General features: G+C 41.8%; 1 protein-coding gene and 1 pseudogene across 5 annotated transcripts in view; one reads left to right on the top strand and one right to left on the bottom strand.

Annotated features, from left to right (window-relative positions):
- Positions 1–12,794, top strand: part of GRM7 (glutamate metabotropic receptor 7) — an 861,915-nt gene that overhangs the window by 665,275 nt on the left and 183,846 nt on the right. The window lies entirely within an intron of this gene.
- LOC311588361 (non-histone chromosomal protein HMG-17-like) lies at positions 2,705–4,595 on the bottom strand (annotated as a pseudogene). The gene has a single exon. The product of its transcript is annotated as a non-histone chromosomal protein HMG-17-like (transcript).

Genomic DNA, 12,794 nt, shown 5'->3' with positions numbered 1-12,794 from the left:
GCAAAGAACTCTCTACTCTAGTCATTTGCATGCTTTCTCATGTAAGAGCTTCTTATGTCCTTTATCACCTGAAATATACAACCTATATTCTGTTGTGGTCTTATAATGTCAGGTGCTCAGATATTTAAGGTAATATAGATCATGGTACAAACAGGCTAGGAAGACCCATTCTTAAAATACTTGTTCCTCAAACACAGAATTGCAGACCTCTTCCCCCTCAAAAAAAGAATTTCAGGCCCTCTTTTGAGTAAGAGGACCTGATGATGACTAGGGCTTGCTGCCTGCGATTCTAGCTTCATGTTCAACATGAGACTGGAAATTTCTCATGGAAATCAGGTGGAGACTGATAGAGCATGACACCAGATATCCTCTGTACACACATGCATACACAAAGATCTTCTGTAATAATTAACTGTTATAATTTGTAAGGTACATGTGACAATGACTATATCCGAGCATTGTGATTTCATATTTACTGAAAGCTAGAATTGTCAGTGTTGCTGTCACTGTTGTCTTATTAGTTGCGTGGGGTGCAGGAAAGGTAGAAACCTGAACGGTGTTGATACTGGCTAGTATTTGGGCTTGGTGTGTTCTACTAGACATTCTAGTGTCCTCTGTTACTGACCAAGCAGTGGATCATGACTGCTTGGATAGCATAGGAATAGAGACAGTGTGTTAAGGAAATGAAAGACAAGTGACATCTAATCTGTGGGTGGAGGCACATGAATGCCTTGGAAGCAGAGACTGCACTATAAGATAGCACTCTCTAACAGTGGGGAAATAGGCCAGTGCAGGAACAGCACGTAACAGTTCAATGACCTTTTGCAATCAAAATGGAGCCTCTATATTGCTTTTATAAGCAGTATTTGAACAAAGCCAATACATCTATTTATATATTTACTTATATGGTTGAGAGACACATGTGAAAGCCACTGGACAACTTTTGAGAGTCTGTTCTCTCTCCACCATGTGGGCCACAGTGTTCAAACTCAGGTCACTGGGCTTGGCAGGGAGCCCTTTACCTTTACTGAGGGAATCTTGACCCAATTGCATATCATGGATTTCTATTAGCATCCTCTATCTGTTAAATATAGCTCTATACTAGTGATGGATCAGAGCCTGCTGAGATTTCAGTTCTAATGTCCCAGAACAAAGAATCAGACCAAGGGCTCTTGGAGTGTGATAGAAATAGCAACGGTTCACTAAAGAATCCAAAGACTCTCCCAATAATACAAGTGAGCTGGTAAGCCAGGACAGGCACAAAAATCAAAAGGCCTGTCAGCTGATTTTTGATCTTTTATATGTCATTACATAGCAGCTGTCTGCTCTGGAAAATGGCTCAAAATTATTTTGTAGGCATTCTTTGATTGTTAAACATAGTTAAGGTGGGGAACAGTTTCAGATCATTCTAGCAACGTAAATCTTGGTTTCAATTTCTCCATCTCTATTTCCCTACATAACTTGTTGTTGTTGTTGTTGATGTTGTGGTTGTTGATGATGATGATGATAATGTTGTTGTTGTTGCTGTTGATTTGCTGCTAAATCTTCTGGGCTGTGGTAGAGCATGCTTGTCATCCTACCCCTTAGGAGGCTGAGCATTGTCCTGAAGCCATCTCTTCCTGATGTTACTGGAAGTTTGGGAGAATCGTGGAAGAAATAGCACATGTTACTGGGGAAATTGAGGTCCTCACTTGGGGTTCTTAGTCACATTAATAAGAGAATTTAAGAACAGACTCAAGGAAACACAAAGACAATTGTGTTTGAGTTTAAAAGAAAACCAAAAGCAGGCAAGCTGCAAATCTCAGCAGGTGCCTGCAGGAGGGAGAAAGAAAAAAGAAAGAAAGAGCACCATGCCTTTGAGTTAGGCATGAAGACTAACCTTGGGACAGATGAGCACTCACTTTATGCGAGTGGAGCTATAGAGAAAGATTAAAGAATGCCTTAGGAAAAAAATAGAAGGAAGAAATGGAAAAGTTAAGCTTTTCTGAGCATAGGCTACTGTGTTAAGATCTGGGGGTTCTGGGAAGGAAAAGTATATTACCTCATTAATGAGATGATTGTTTTTCTATTTAACATGGCTTAAGGTGGATCTGCCTTCCTGAGGTTTGGTCCCTTAGCCAAGTGATTGACTGTTTTGTTTTTAACTGAGTTGGGGTTTATTAAGTAGGGAGTTTAACATGGATTTAAGCATGGAGGATTAATAGAAAAGGGGATTCAGGGAGAGAAATAGACATATCTGAGAGCATGGGTGTGGTTTCTCAAGGGAGAGCTGTGCTTCCATGATCTAACTGTTGTCTTATAGGAGGAAATGGGAAACCTTTGGAATTTCATTACTTAGTGTGCTCCTAAGAGGTTCCCTAATGTCTTCCCCATTTCAATATGTTAGATTATGGGGGTGGCTCTTAAGTGCCTTGTATACAATTACAACCTGACTGAAAAAAAGCAGGACCCACAATGTTTGCACACAGGGTTTAAGATATACTTTGGTATGAATGGAATCCAACTGGATTAGTTCTTTTTTTTTTTTTTTAAAGATTTTATTTATTTATGTATGAGTGCTATATCTGTATGTGCACCTGCAGGCCAGATGATGGAATCAGATTCCAGTATAGATTGTTGTGAGCCACCATGTGGTTGCTGGGAATTGAAGCAAAGGTCTTACCCACTGAGCCATCTCTCCAGCCCCTAGATTAATTCTTTTTTTTTTTAAACTGTATCCAGCTTTATTAAAGATACTTTTCATAAACAATCATGGTATTTCAGGCAGGACGTGGGCAGACAATCATTAACAGTATACAAGAACTTCCAAACTCCCTTCTTGTATAGACTACCAAAATCAGGAAGCCACTATAAAACCCAATGAAATCTCCAGTCAGTGCTTCGAAAAGGGGGAAGTAGCTTAGAGTGAGGGTTGACATTTCATACTAAGGATATTGTTCAACAGCTTTTCACAAGCCGACCCTGACTTTCAGGAAATGAAATGGAAATGGCAGAATTATCAATCTGAAGATCCACAGTCTTTTATAAAAGGAACCACCGCTCTTCTGAGGACGCTCAATGACATCACTGCAAAGTCCAGATTGCCCAATAGACTGGAAAAACAATTTTGGGGGTCAGGTTCCAACAAGTCTCTGGTTTTAAGGGAGTTAAGTCGATGTTGATGGTACAGGGTAGGAGGATACAAAAGAGAATTTAGTTTTCATACATCACAAGGCATTTTGTGCCATGGTGGCAACATATGTCAACACCAGGATGCCTCTTGGGAGCCAACAGGAGCCTTTGAGAATTATCAGGGGAAGAAGTTTTCCATCATCAGTCAAGCTTGGGAGACATTATGTTAGTAACACACATTCCTTCCCTCCCAAACAATGAAGTGTTCTGTGTGCTAACATCATAGCTTAAAAAAAAAAAAAAATTCTGCATTTATAAAACTTGATAAAAAATAGTATTTCAAACTGTAAAGTCACCAGAAGTACACAGTAATCAAAAATGCACACACGTCACTTGGCATCTCCAGCACCTTCGACTTTTTGGGCCTGGTCTGTTTTGGCATGTCCATTTTCCGCGGGATTATTTGCATCCTTACCAGCATCAGCTTTCCCTTTCTTCCTCTTGGGTACCTTCTTTCCCTTCTTTGCAGGGGTCTTCTTAGCCTTGGGCTCTGGCTTTGGAGGAGCAGGTTTAGCAGCAACTGTGCAGATCTTCTCTGTGGCTCATCCTTCACCTTGGCTTTACCTCCTTTAGCATCCCCTTTGGCCTTTCTTTTGGGCATGGCGGTGGTGGGGGAACGGTCGTCGCTGAACGCGGGGGATACAGCTGCACTCAGGTTTGATCTGTCCGTCCAGGGGTCGCTCTCGATGCATCTTCACACTGCTCCCCTGGATTAATTCTTAAGGTAGACAATAATAACGTACCTTTTCCCACAGGTAGTCCATTCTTTATTGAGACATCAAAAAAACAAAAAACAAAAAACAAAAAAACAAAAAACTACAGTCTGTGTTAATCTATAGAATTCTTGGGTCATAAAATAAGCAAAACAATGCATCAGTGCCTTAGTCAGTCTATCAATGTTATGTCAGTTCATCAGTGGCTCTGTCAGTACATCAGTGCCTATGTCAGCTCATCAGTGGCTACGTCATTACATCAGTGGCTATATCAGTTCATCAGTGGCTATGTCAGTACCTCAGTGGCTATGTCAGTTCATCAGTGGCTATGTCAGTACCTCAGTGGCTATGTCAGTACCTCAGTGGCTATGTCAGTACCTCAGTAGCTATGTCAGTTCATCAGTGGCTATGTCAGTTCATCAGTGGCTATGTCAGTTCATCAGTGGCTATGTCAGTACCTCAGTGGCTATGTCAGTACCTCAGTAGCTATGTCAGTTCATCAGTGGCTATGTCAGTTCATCAGTGGCTATGTCAGTACCTCAGTAGCTATGTCAGTTCATCAGTGGCTATGTTAGTTCATCAGTGGCTATGCCAACACATCAGTTACTCTGCCTCTGGTAATGACAATGAGGTTGTTCACGTTCCCTCTTAATAGGAGAGGAGAGATTCACAAGAACCTGACCTAAGGATCCAGCCCCTCCCCCATCTCTCTTTCTCTCCATCCTGCTGCATGCAATCCTGATCTGGTCCATATAATTGGCAGTGGTTCAACCTTCCTAATGCTATGACCCTCATGTTGTGGAGACCTCAACCATAAAATTATTTCATTACTACTTCATAACTGTAAATTTTGCTGCTGTTATGAAACCTAATGGAAATATCTAATGTGCAAACCCCTTGGGCTGAGAACCACGGGTCTACAGGTTGCTACAGTATGTAGAAATAGAAAGTTGCCTTTAAGATTGGGACATTTCTGTGGTTCAGCTTCTTGTAAGTTATCACTTGTTCTGATGAGGTTTATCTGTGGTACAAACTGCCTTTGAGTCATCCTTGCTCTTCTGTGTCAATCTTACCACATTTACTGGCCCAAGGTAGACTTGTATGCGATTCCTTTTTTATTCTTTCATTATTTTCTCCCTGTCACCAGTGACTCACGTCTAGGTCAGATGTTTTCAGGGTTGTGGAATTTTATTCACATGATTAAAATAAAGGGCCACACAGATCTTCAAGTTGCTATGGTACATTTATTTAAAACAGTGACATTAGAGGTCAGGAAGAGTCAAGAGTGACAGCAGGCTATAAGAGTGACAATACTCACTCCTAATTATTGTTTGGGGCTCATTTTTAAGGAGTTCAAGGGAAGGAGTAATTTTGGTTGTTTGGGGCATAATACAGGTGATTCTGTTTTAATTGACAGGCTTGTATTATGTAGGCCTTTGCTCATTATACAAATCTCTTCCCCATCTGATTTTGATCATATGCACGTCAGGTTATACCTAGAATAAGATATTAAATAAAGAAGTGTCTTTAAAACTTCTCTAAGAAAGACACAGTTTGCTTCATTGTACATGTATCCAAAACCAGTCAAGGACAGATTAACACCCTCTAGCCTTAAAACCTAGACATATAACTGACATACAACTAAACAAAATCTAAGTATGGTGGTTGTTAGTGGTGGAGAACTTAATTCCAATACTTGAAAGAGGTAAATGCAAAGCCTGCTTGCTATATATGGGTGTCCTAAGTGTCAAATAGGTTGCCAGATACATCATTGGGAGAGGAATATGTACATGCCCCAAAGCTGAAATGGAATGTTAATAAGCTTTTTGTTATACTTGTCTGCCTCTTCTCTACCTAAGGTGTATAAATATTTATTTACATTTTCTAGAAAAACTTATATAACCCTAAGATAGGGTAATGGCAAATTCAAAGTCAGCCAGCCTTGGTTATATAGTGAAGGCTGTATGCATGTGTGTGTGTGTGTGTGTGTGTGTGTGTGTGTGTGTGTGTGTGTGTGTATGTGTGTGAGAGAGAGACAGAGACAGAGAGAGAGACAGAGACAGAGAGAGTCAGAGACAGACACAGAGACACAAAGAGAAACAGATAGACAGAGAGACAAAGAAAGAGAGACAGACAGACAGAGACTGATAGAGAGAGAAAAAAGAGAGATAGAGAGAGAAGGAAAAGAGGTTAAGCCTGGGAACATAATTGTCTGTTATGTTCTAATATCATACAAATGTCCTTCTTGGGGAGAGTTGGTATCATCCTTGACCCTGTATTGAATAAATCAATACAATTTATTGATGTAACTTCTGGTTTGTACAAAGCAGCTCAATCTCAGTGGGGAAGATTTATTTTGCACCATTGTCTTCTTCAGACACTGAAAGACCCCCGAAGGGAGACCCTCACGCAAGCCTCGGATGGCGCACACCCAAAGACTCACAAACGACCGTCTTGCTGTAAACACATGAGGCAGTTTATTGGCGGAGCTCCTGGTCGACACACATCTCCCGCAGGAGACAGAGGGGTCGACCCCGAAGCCCAGGGGTTAGGGGTTTATATGGGCAAGGGTCGGGGGGAGTGGGAAGTTTTGGCGCGGCCACACATGATTGGTTGTTTCAAACATTTGAACATCAGCAAATTGCGTAGGCAGATCTGGGGTAAGCTCAGACTTAATCACATGGGAACAGTCCTTGGTTCCTGTTTTTTTTTTTTTTTTGGAACCCGAGGGTAGATGTTTATCTGAGCTAACGACACATCTGGTTAAACTCAAACCTGGAACATTGTGTGCAGGCCTCAAGGGGGGATTAAGCAGATACCATAAGATTGGATGAGGGGTCTTAGCTCATTACTCACTCGACCATGTCCGGTACCTGTTTCTCTCAGGAATTTGTCCTTGTGTATCCTCCCTATCTTTTATGGCCAGCCGGTCCCTGGAATACTCAATAGGCCTTTGTCTCCTATCTCCGCATTCTTTGTGACTTATCATCTGGGACTTGGGCTAGCATACCTGTCGACCTGTACTGATGAGTTAGAGAGCTCTGCTGTTCTGGTTGCTTTAATGCTAATTAAAAATTTTCCCTTTCAACACCACACTGCATGCTTCCTAGCATCCTGATGTCTAGTGACCACTATTATCAACTATGTCCTAGCTGTGGAGATAGATACATTCCACAGACTCAGGCACTGCTGTCAGCAACCGTACAACTGACCCAAAGAGTGTTTAATGTTTAATGTGCACAGGATTACAAATTGTAATGGGAGAACCGAAATGTGCAGAATTGATGAGCATAAGTAGATGCTGGAGGTTGGATCTTGAGAGTCTTCAAAAGGTCCTTGGCATGTCCCCAAAGCAGTGCCTTTGGGAGATGGTAGAATGTCCAGCTTGTGGGACCTCATGGACAGAAATTATATCTTTAAGCCACTGGGAACATGACTTTAGTATTGTGGGATCTTGGTGCCTCTCTCTTTTTTGTCCCCTAACTTCTGATGTAACCTTTGCTCTTCCACCTGGCCTCTGCCACTGCACCCACATCAAAGTATCAGTGAATCTTCCTAGTCACAGACCAAAACGTCAAAATTCATGAGATAAGATAAACCCTTTTTCTTATAAGTTAATTCTTCCCAGTATTTAATTATGGTTTTAGAAGTAAACTGGTTAATAAAATAATGTGTCTGTACACCTTCATAATTTTTTTTCCTCATTTCTCAATAGTCAGTGGTAAAAATGATGAATGCCTTCTGCCCTGGTAGGGTTTAGCAGACAACAGAAAGGATGGCGACAGATAGTGAGGTATCAGAAAAGGCACCTCTCAGGAAATGACTTACAAGAGGAACATAGGGTCCTAATTCCTGGGTCCTCTCTTGACTCTGTTCCTTGTATGCACCAGCCTGCAGGACATTTCAACCCAGGGTCCATCTCAGAAAGGAGGTGCAGATTGAAGAGAAAATAACAGAGACACGTGGGGATATGAAGGCCAAGATGAGCAGTTCAGATCAAGGCTTTCACTTTATTGCAAGGAAGTGCAGCTGATGTACTAAAGACTCACAGGTTTCTTGTTACAAGTCCCCTCCTATAGTCCCTTGGTAGGCAGAAAAGAAGGCATTCCCCAGAAAAGCTTTCAGCCTTTATCTCTCTCAGTGGTAGTAATCTAAACATGCAGGTACAGCAAAGCTCTTCCAGCAAAGCACCAACATCTTAAGCAACACAATGGATCATCCCAGCAGGGGTGGACAGCTCAAAGATCAACAGAGGGACTGGCGTCTGCTCAACTAAGCCACAGCACAGAAATATGACCTCTGACACTTGTAAGCATGGGACATTGGATTCTGTCCCCAGCCTCACAGTGCCTCAATCTTTTCTAGAGTGTGGGTGAGAACAACTCATCTGTGGGAAGTCAGAGGAGAGCTATCCAATGCCCTCCATCAACAGTCTTCAGTGGGGAACCTGCTGGCCTCATCTCAAGTGTACACTACTGTGGAGTCTTCACTGTGGTCTCAGTCATAAGAGAGAAGTAGAGGGATTAGACATCTAAGCCAGGAGAACAGAAATCTTTCTGCCCTGCTCTGTTCCTCACTCCTAACTCACTGAGCCTTTGCACCTGGATATTTGCTACCCACCTCCAGGTAGCTTATAGTGCTATTCCTTCCCCTGTTGGGGGATGGTCTGATGTATTTTGATGCTAATTACTATTTGCTGTCTCTGTGACCCACCTTTTGTTTAATAAAAAGCCATCCCACCTGGGCAGGGCAAAGGAGATGGGAGGGGGGGATTGGGGAGAGAGAGAGAGAAAGAGAGAGAGAGAGAGAGAGAGAGAGAGAGAGAGAGAGAGAGGAATCCTGGGGAGGAAAAAAAAGAGGGCTACAAGGAGGAAGGAGAGAGACCTGAAGGGAAGAGATGAAGGCTGCCATGGGTTAGATGGAGAAGCACATGGCCCGTGTGGATGGAGAATCTGGCCCAGATGAAGAACATTAGCAAGCATTTGGGATTATGGATGGGAAGTAGCTTGATAGAAGTTATTAGAAGCAGATGGCATGGGATTGAGGCAGGGATCCCATGCCTGCCCCACTATGGGAGGTAGTATAGAGAATTAATATCTGCCTTGACTCAGGTTAACTAAGGCTATTTTAAAATTTAACAAGAGTCTGTGTCTTCATTGATTGCTAGTCAGGCCTACTGATCATACTGATAATAATGGTAATTTAAAAACAATAATTGGTGCTCAAAGTGGGGCATGTTATCCACACTCTTAAAAATCATATTTTGTCATAGTCTAAAAAGGGTTAATAGCTCCCAGAGAGCATCCATGGGCCAGAACAAAGATGACTACATACATGTGGCCGGTTGGAGAGACAGAACTCAGAGGCTGACAGTCTTCTAAACTGGCCTAAAAAATGGAATTAAATGCCTAAAATAATAATTTCAAAAAACTGCTATGGTCCCTCTCCAAGGCGCTGTAGCAAAAGACTTCTAGATCTTTTTTGGCTTTGTTTTGGTGTGTATAAATATGTTTACAATGTACTTACAGCACTCAGGAGGCAGAGGCAGGTGGATCGCTGTGAGTTCGAGGCCAGCCTGGTCTACAAAGTGAATCCAGGACAGCCAAGGCTACACAGAGAAACCCTGTCTCATAAAACAAAACAAAACAACAACAACAACAAAAACAATGTACTTACTCATAGCCACATTCCCCTTTGGTTATCAGGCCTCCCATGCTGATGCTTGGCCAAGATTCTGATTAGAAAAGAAGCATCGCTTTCATCATTCTCAGGGTCTCCAAATAACTCTTATTATTATTTTTTCTCTTGTAAAATAATATGCTCAACTAGCTTTTCTTTAATGGTTCCTCCAACCCTAGCAATCTATCTCCCTCCTAGCCATAAACTATAAAGTTATTCTGTCTTCTTAGAGTCGAGGTCTGGGTTTGACAGTAGGCATCTTGACATGTCAAATATTTTCACTCACAGACACTTACTTGTACTCAAGGCAGAAAGGTATAATTAAGGAGCAAAATCATTACTTATGACAATGGAGCAATGAGCAGCAAGGCGAGCCTCTGCTCTCTTTCTCTAGGGTATGCAGCAGCTCTAGCTTATACTTTCACTGTCTGCACAGCACCCACTCCCATATACATCCTGCAAAGAAGACCCCTATGAAGACTAGAGGCCACGTTAATGTTAGTATACTTCATTGTCAGTTGAAGTGTTTAAAGTAGAATGAGTAGTTGAGAGGACTAGCTTAGAGTAGCTACTGTCTCAGATCATTTAGTGCCTATTACCAAATGCCATCATTGGGTAGCTAACTAGTAGTGGACATAGATATCTCACAGGAAGGAAGACTGAGGAGGCCAAACTTGAGGTGCTGGGAGGGTCAATGTGTGGTGCAGGCCTGCTTCCTGAGTCTTCATTGATACTTTTTGGTTGCAACCTCACATACTTATGAAAATAGAGCAGCTGTCAAGGGCTTCTAATCAGGCCTGTTCATCCCATTTATTCACCAATAGGGCCCAACTTCCTAAGAGCAGCACACTGGTGACAATGGGATCTTGAGGATATTGCTGCAAAAAAAAAAAAAAATGCAGTTTTCACCTCACAGGGAGAGATAGTTGATTCTGAAGCCAAGCATAGGTGGCCATGTTCCAGGAGTGCAACTTAGTTCCCCTCAGATTCTGTGGTCCAACTTATAGTTTGCTGAACTGAAAGAAATTCATAAATTATGCTACTTTTCATATATGTTGGTGGGAACATTAAGAAGGCAGGATAAGGTAAAGCCTGGAAATCTCTGCTATAAGCTCCAGATGCTATCTGTTAGTGTTCTTAGGCTTTGAAAAAGCAGATAAATGTCTGTGCATTACAAAGGATTAACCTAGCACTCACAACGATGTTATGTCAGGTACAGCAGAGGGGAATAAACGGTCACTAAGAGGACTAAAGATGGCCAAAGATCATTTGGCTCTGGACTTGCAACATTCCTCCATCTCTACAATCACTGAAGCTCTAATCAGTTATTCTGTCATGCAGAAGATAGAGTTGAAGGTGTAGCTCCTGGAAGCTTTTATTCACAGGGGAGACATAAACATTCAGACCCTCTACTTTATTTTTCTTCTCTGTCAAAGGCACAAGAGTCTTCTACTACTCAGAGATTTGTTGTCTTACTGCATGGTATAATGCCTGGCCCATGGTAATCTCTGAGTCTCTGCTATCTTTTATTATAGGTAGCCACCATATCAAAACTTACCTGATGCATACTTACTGGTCATCTGTCTTACGCTGAGCATCTTTCTATAAGGTGAAGACAAAGCCAGTGAAAACCATTATCTCTGTCTTCATTGAATTTAACACTCAGCAGTGGAGATAGATGCAGATGCTAATCTAATGCTCTATTACATTCAGCCTGATCCTACACCCAGGACAATCAATGAACTGTAGATGCCTATATAAGGGAATTAGACCTAAAGAGGAAGTGAAGACTATCCTCTTTGCAGAAGTGACCCTGCAATGTATGCATACCGAAGCTACCATAAAGCAAGAGAGTAAGCACTCAATAAAAGGAGTCAAAAAAAAAAAAAAAAAAAGGATGAAAGGACTTTGATGTGGCCAGTATTCAAAGGAAACTAAGAGGTGTACCTAGTTGGATAAACATGTAGTAATGATGAGGATGAAGGTGATAATGGAGACTGTGTTGATGATGAAAATGATAGTGATTATATCAGTCACCTTTCTGTTGTTGTGACAAAATATCATCCATGGCCTTTAAATGAAAGATTTATTTTTGCTTAGGGTTCCACTGGGAGAGTCTGTCAAGGCAGGAAGAAGTGACAGGAGTAGGAAGCTGGCTAGTCACAATTAATTCACAGAGGGAGGAGAGGGAAAAAAGGAGGAGGAGATCAAAGTAGGTGGTGCAAGGATATAAACCCTCAAAACCACGCGTCGTTGAGCTCAGCTAGAAGTGGGATATAACTTTCTCACATACTCTGGTGCCTCACCTTTGACCATGTCCCCTGGAGGGGGAGACCTGGTGGCACTCAGAAGAAGGACAGCAGGTTACCAAGAAGAGACTTGATACCCTATGAGCATATACAGGGGGAGGAAGTCCCCCTCAGGAACAGTCATAGGGGAGGGGAATAAGGGGAAAATGGGAGGGAAGGAAGAATGGGAGGATACAAGGGATGGGATAACCATTGAGATGTAACAAGAATAAATTAATAAAGGAGAAAAAAACCCACAAAACTTGGTCCAACCCATGACACACTTCCTCCAAAAAAGCTGTACCTCTTTTTTGGGGCGGTGCGCACGCTCACGCGCTCCCATGTGTTTGTGTGTGTGTGTGTGTGTGTGTGTGTGTGTGTGTGTGTGTGTGTGTGAAAACCTACTAGCTCAGGAAGACAGAGAAAACATAGAGCTGGTCTTCCTACTTAGTTGATATCCCAGAAGGAAAAGGCCAAAAGCCCTTTCTTCTCTATGCTGTCTTAAATAACCCTCAACTCAAAGTCCTCTATTTTTTAAAATCCCCGGCAGCTGGTTTCTTGCTCTGTCTCTTGATCTAGAAATAACTTTATTAAATCCTGCATTAAGAAAGCTCTTGGATTAAGGGTATGTGTGTTAGGGCTGAGCCACACCATGACTACCTGTTTACAATAAACAGAAAGTTCCTGGATTAAAGATCCATGCTAGAAACATGTTTTCACAGTTTATAATCTCATGGTTCACAGTGGGATCAAATATCTTGTGGCAGATCATTTTGGTTATTTCTGCCTAAACAGCCCAGCTTTGGTATAACTTCCTAACTGACTCATAATTTTAATAAAGCTTATACTTTTAATCATTGCCACTAGAATTTTAACAATTTAAGTTCATATATTTGTGTTCAAGTTCCCATAAATATTCGTCATTGATATTATAATCACCTCA

Source organism: Acomys minous (assembly GCF_964271855.1).
Source record: "Acomys minous genome assembly, chromosome: 17".
Classification (NCBI taxonomy): Eukaryota; Metazoa; Chordata; class Mammalia; order Rodentia; family Muridae; genus Acomys; species Acomys minous.
Note: the sequence above shows the minus strand (reverse complement) of the source record. Positions and strands in the feature narration are given on the sequence as shown.